Consider the following 6,364-nt stretch of genomic DNA (forward strand, 5'->3'; position numbering starts at 1 on the left):
AGCATGTTTCCCACGTTTAAACATAACGACTTCTCCCAAAAGTTGTTCCTGACGTTCAAAAATCACAAGAGATTTTCTAAACCGAAGCTCTCTCCCACTGATTTTACCATATCCCATTATGCGGGAGAGGTACAGTATTGCTTCTTCATGATGTTTTTTTTTCTTTTACTTTCCTAAACGAATTGAAGTTGAAGCTTTCTGTTCTTGATGTGTTTCCAACATTTTGCAAGGTTACTTATCAATCAGACAATTTTCTCGATAAGAACAGGGACTATATAGTTGCTGAACATCAAGCGCTATTTACTGCATCTAATTGCTCATTTGTGGCGAGTTTGTTTCATGCACTTCATGAAGACTCATCCAGGTCATCAAAATTTTCTTCCATTGGGTCACGGTTCAAGGTATTGCATATTTGCATGTAAAATTCCTAAACATGTATTGCAAGCTTTAAAGTAAGTTTATTGATATTACTTATCTATATTGCAGCAACAACTTCACTCACTGATGGAAACGCTGAATGGTACAGAACCTCATTACATCAGATGTATAAAGCCGAACAATGTTCTTAAACCTGGTGTCTTTGAGAACTTCAACGTCATTCATCAATTACGTTGTGGGGTAAGGATGTCCCGTGTATTTACATCTCTTGTTAGACCTATAATACACCGCTCCTTTGTATTTTTATATAAATTTATAAGTGCAATCACCAAAGCAAGTATACAATAACACACTTACTTAAATACGATGGTTCTTTATATGTTTTGTATTCATTAAATGCAGTTTCTCCTCAGAAAATAACAACTAGTTTCATTTGTAGGGTGTTCTTGAAGCCATTAGGATCAGTTGCGCTGGCTATCCTACCAGGCTTGCCTTCTATGATTTTCTTGACCGTTTTGGTCTCCTTGCTCCAGAAGTTTTGGAAGGAAAGTAAGTCTCTCTCTGAGATTTATCTCCATGAACACTTTTGTTGAATAAACAATATATTCTTTGATGATAAGCAATTTTATCATATATTCTTTTACAGTTATGATGATAAAGTAGCTTGCCAAATGATTCTTGATAAGAAAGGTCTGAGGGACTACCAGGTGTGATATAATTTTCATTCTGGTTTGCTGCTTTTCTTTCCAACTTATTTTCTTACAAGTTCATGGATACTTTTAGCGTTGTGGTCTTGATAAAAAAAATCTTTCTTCCATCATTCTCACTATCGACGTTGTCAGTATTTGTTCAGGTATCACATACGTACCTTTACCATGTTGTTCCCAGGTAGGAAAGACAAAGATTTTCCTTCGAGCTGGTCAGATGGCTGAATTAGATGCGAGGAGAGCAGAGGTGCTTGGGAATGCTGCCAGAGTTATTCAGAGGCAATTCCGCACATGTTTTGCCAGAAAGAATTTCCGTTCTATTCGCAATGCTGCTATTGTTTTGCAATCCTTCCTACGAGGTATTTTCTGCACAGCAGTAAGGTTTGACTACGGTGTAGGCTGTTCAGTCAGAATCATAGTGCTTACCCATTTTTTCTCATTTCCTCCTTTTGTTTCCATCATTTGAAGCATAATCCTCTCTTACCAGCTGATTGTTTTCTGTCTGATCATTTATTCTCCTTTTCTATTGGTAGTACTTAGCTGGTAGTTTTAATTTGTTGTATATATATGCTTTATTAATTGCAGGCGAAATTGCCCGGACAGTACACAAAAAAATGAGAATAGAAGCTGCAGCTCTAAGATTCCAGAAGAATTTCCGCCGGTTCATCGACAGGAAATCTTTTGTTACCACAAGATCATCGACAATCGTGTTGCAGACTGGCTTCAGGGCTATGATTGCACGTAGTGAATTCAGGTTAAGAAGGCAAACAAAAGCCGCCATTGTGCTTCAGGTAGATCGCAGTTTCCTTGTTACTGGGAGCGAACTACATATAACCTTCTTAGGAAGGAAATAGGCAAAGTTTGGTGACAGTTTCTTTGATGCATAAAAAATTCTTTTCTCCTTTATTTTCAGGCTCATTGGCGTGGTCGCCAAGCATACGCATACTACACAAGACTTCAGAAGGCAGCAATAGTCACGCAATGTGCCTGGAGATGCAGACTTGCTAGAAGAGAGCTTAGGATGCTGAAAATGGTTAGATTCTTTGCTTTATAACTTTTTGCTGCTTGTGTGCATGAAAAATATTATTCAGCTGTTTACTTCCATGTTGACATTGATTTAGGCTGCAAGAGAGACTGGTGCTCTTAAAGATGCTAAAGATAAATTGGAGAAGCGGGTTGAAGAGCTTACCTGGCGTATACAACTAGAGAAGCGGTTAAGGGTAACTTAGATGTCAATTTTTCGTTTGGAGATTCTTAGGTTAAACCAGGTTGCAGGTTGTGGTCTGCAAAGTCAGTTACAAATTTGGATTATATTGTTATCTTTATACTGATAAACAGACTGATCTTGAGGAGGCAAAGGTGCAAGAAGTTGCAAAGCTGCAAGAGGCATTGCATACCATGCAGTTACAATTGAAGGAAGCTACTGCAATGGTAGTAAAAGAACAGGAGGCGGCTCGAATAACAATTGAAGAAGCAAGTTCAGTTAATAAGGAACCTGTTGTTGTTGAAAATACAGAGAAGATTGATACTTTGAGCAACGAAGTTGACAGGCTAAAGGTAAAAAACTGACATATTTAATCCAAATAGCTTCAAGATGTAACTGTCTGCACCATAAATGCAGATGTGTAAATTTAATAATGAGAATTCTTTCTGTTTCTGGATTCAAGAAAGAAAATGCTTGATGTGGCAAGCCTCCATATTTGATTTTTTTTGTGTCACTGATCTTTAATCTGAACATGGTCCTAATGCAGGGACTGTTGTCATCAGAAACACATAAGGCAGATGAAGCAAAGCAGGCTTATAGTAGTACTTTGGTCCAAAATGAGGAATTACGTAAGAAACTTGAAAAAGCTGGGAGAAAAATAGAGCAGCTTCAAGATTCTGTTCAGAGGTTTGTTTTCATTTGCAAATTTGAGATTATGATGCATTTGTTTACCCTTGTTAATAAGCTTTTATTTTCTCACGTCAATACGTCATGCAATTAGAGCTATAATTAGTATTGGATATTGCATTTAGGGCCTATTTGTTCTCTTAATTAAGAAGACTAACAAAAGATTCCCTTCCTATAAATTAGATTCCAAGAAAAGGTCTTTAACTTAGAGTCGGAGAATAAAGTACTTCGGCAACAAACTCTTACCATCTCACCGACTTCTAGAGCTTTGGCTCTAAGACCAAAATCTACCATAATTCAGGTACTAGTGGACACCTGCTATGTCTTTGCATTGATCTTCTTAACTGTGAGTATGACCTTTTTGATATTTCCTTGGAATTTCAGAGAACTCCCGAGAAAGATGCTTTCTCGAATGGAGAAAGAACACTGCTTCAGGTATGTTAACAAATAAAACAAGCCCCTTGTCTAATTACCATTTCCAGTGATGGAGATCTAATACTTGATGATATGCTCCAGGAACCTGAAACTGAGGATAGGCCCCAGAAATCACTTAATCAGAAACAGCAGGTAGCTATCACTTTGAAGCCTTGTCACATATGTCATTTGCGGCAACAAGATACTCTGTTTTGTGTCAATATGCATTTTGCATACTCATTATGTGCGGTTTTCCATCTTGCAGGAAAATCAAGAGCTATTACTGAAGTCTATTTCAGAAGATATAGGATTTTCTGAAGGCAAGCCTGTTGCTGCCTGCCTGATATTTAAGTGTCTGATACACTGGAGATCTTTTGAAGTAGAAAGAACCAGTATATTTAATCGTATTATCGAGACAATAGCATCTGCAGTCGAGGTAGTATTGATGTTCTTTCATACCTACGCAAATCTTCTTTTAGGGCTGTAGTATGTGTTCCAAGTGTTGGACAGTTCACCTGCTGCATGGGTGGTCGCATGCTAAATTTTACATCTTTGCAGATGCAGGAAAACAACGATGTACTATGCTATTGGTTATCCAATTCCGCCACACTATTAATGTTGCTTCAACGCACTCTGAAAGCCGGTGCTACAGGAAGCATAATTACTCCCAGACGTCGGGGAATGCCTACATCTTTGTTTGGACGGGTGTCTCAGGTGGTTAGAAGTGTTACATATCTCTCTTAAATGCTTTGATTTCATTAATCTCACTTTTCTCTGCATAATAGAGTCTCCGAGGTTCTCCACAAAGTGCTGGATTTCCATTTATGAATGGAAGAGCGATTGGCGGTGGGCTAGATGAACTACGTCAAGTCGAAGCTAAATATCCTGCTTTGCTGTTCAAGCAGCAACTCACCGCTTTCCTAGAAAAGATATATGGAATGATCCGAGACAAGATGAAGAAAGAGATTTCTCCTCTGCTTGCTTCTTGCATCCAGGTAGGCATTCTTTTTAGTTTCCTTTTGCTCTCACAGAAAAATATCGTTTTTCTATAAGTATGGTATTAAACCCCCTAAGCCTGGTTTTGCTTTTGTGGTTTGATGGAAACAGGCTCCAAGGACACCAAAGGCACCACGTTCTGGTTTAGTAAAGGGACGTTCACAAAATAATTTTGTTGCTCAACAAGTGCTAATTGCTCATTGGCAAAGCATTGTTACATGTCTAAACGGCCACTTGAGGACTATGAGGGCCAATTATGTGAGTAAAATAAAAAAATTAGCCACAGCTGACATGTATTAGTTTTCGATTGTCTTTGTGTTTTCCTCACAAACTTTGAACTTTCCAAAAATGCAGGTGCCTTCGTTGCTAATTTCTAAAGTGTTCGGGCAGATATTTTCGTTTATCAATGTTCAGTTGTTTAACAGGTAAATGTGTTATAGTTGGCACTGTCATGTCGCTATATAGTAGATATCCACTTATGTTTTTCTTTTTTGTCAATCGTGTAGCCTTCTTTTGAGACGTGAGTGCTGCTCGTTTAGCAATGGAGAGTATGTAAAAACAGGGCTTGCGGAGCTGGAAAAGTGGTGCCATGATGCAACGGAGGAGGTAATAGATGTTCAAATCCTCTTTGGATTTTTCCGACAGTTTGCTTATTAAAAGATGCTTGTTGTGTTCCAGTTTGTTGGTTTGGCTTGGGATGAACTAAAGCACATCAGACAAGCTGTTGGCTTCTTGGTTATACATCAGAAGCCTAAGAAGAGCTTAAAAGAGATAACTACCGAACTTTGTCCGGTTAGTTCAATTGTTTTTTGCGCCCTTTTCTTCATCAGTTAATCTCATGTAAATCGAATGAAACTTCTTTGTTTCTCTGCAGGAGCTTAGCATTCAGCAAGTGTACAGGATCAGTGTTATGTATTGGGACGACAAATACGGTACACAGAGCGTATCTCCAGAGGCAAGTGAATATTTTTCTGTCTTGATTTCACTTTCATCTGATTGATAGACACGCTCGAGCAAACCGTTTACATTAGTCTTACTTGGAGTCATGTTTTAAGAAAACCCAAGATTATCGAGAGCGGATTGTAACAGAAGAGCTAAGTACGTTCTTTTAAATTCGCTTGACAAAACAATGGTGATGCAGGTGATAGCAAGCATGCGGTTTACGATGTCAGATGAATCAACGAACGTGATCAGCAACTCGTTTTTTACTAGATGACGATTCGAGGTAAACCCCAGAAAGAAAAAGAAAAAGAAAAACATTAACAAAACAAACGCTAAGATTTCACTTTTAAAAGGGTTGATCTTTTGAAAAAATTATGGGTCTTGGTGATTTTTTTTGCAGCATCCCATTCTCGGTTGACGATATCTCGAAATCGATGCAAAACGTAGAGGTTGCAGAGGTTGATCCTCCTCCGCTGATTCGCCAAAACTCCAACTTCATGTTCTTGTTGGAAAGGTCAGACTGAAGTTGCAGACAGAAGTAGTAAATTCCCTTTACCCGATCGATCTCTAGGACATTCTTCAGATTAGGAGATCAGAATTGTGCTGTACATTAGTACATTAGGCCTATCTTGCTAGTGGCTTTGGTACTATTTTTCTATTAACATGGGGTAATGGGTAGGAAAACTATATATATATAAAAAAATAACCATTTCAACTGTTGTTATTTGTGAATTAAATGTTGAGAAATCTAACAAATGTGCCATGTACAGTGAAAAAACTTATGAAATCTGCCATATACGCTAAAGCCTTTCGAAATATGCCATGTCGATGGCATTGGGTGTGAGTTTAATTACCCAATTGACCTTGGGAGTTAACTGTAGTAAATAATTTAAAGTAACTCGTATGTAAACTAACTCGTATGTAAAACTCAATCGTCGCCCTCTTCTGCTTCTTCTCCGGTAATTGCTATTCCTCATACGTCTCTCCGTTTTCGACGTTGTCACCGTTTGCTGTTACTCTACTAAGTCAATTCTTC

General features: G+C 38.2%; 1 pseudogene; it reads left to right on the plus strand.

The window, feature by feature from the left end:
* The window catches only part of LOC104740452, a 10,608-nt pseudogene extending 4,563 nt beyond the window's left edge, over positions 1 to 6,045 (plus strand).

The sequence above is a fragment of the Camelina sativa genome, chromosome 14 (assembly GCF_000633955.1).
Source record: "Camelina sativa cultivar DH55 chromosome 14, Cs, whole genome shotgun sequence".
NCBI lineage: Eukaryota > Viridiplantae > Streptophyta > Magnoliopsida > Brassicales > Brassicaceae > Camelina > Camelina sativa.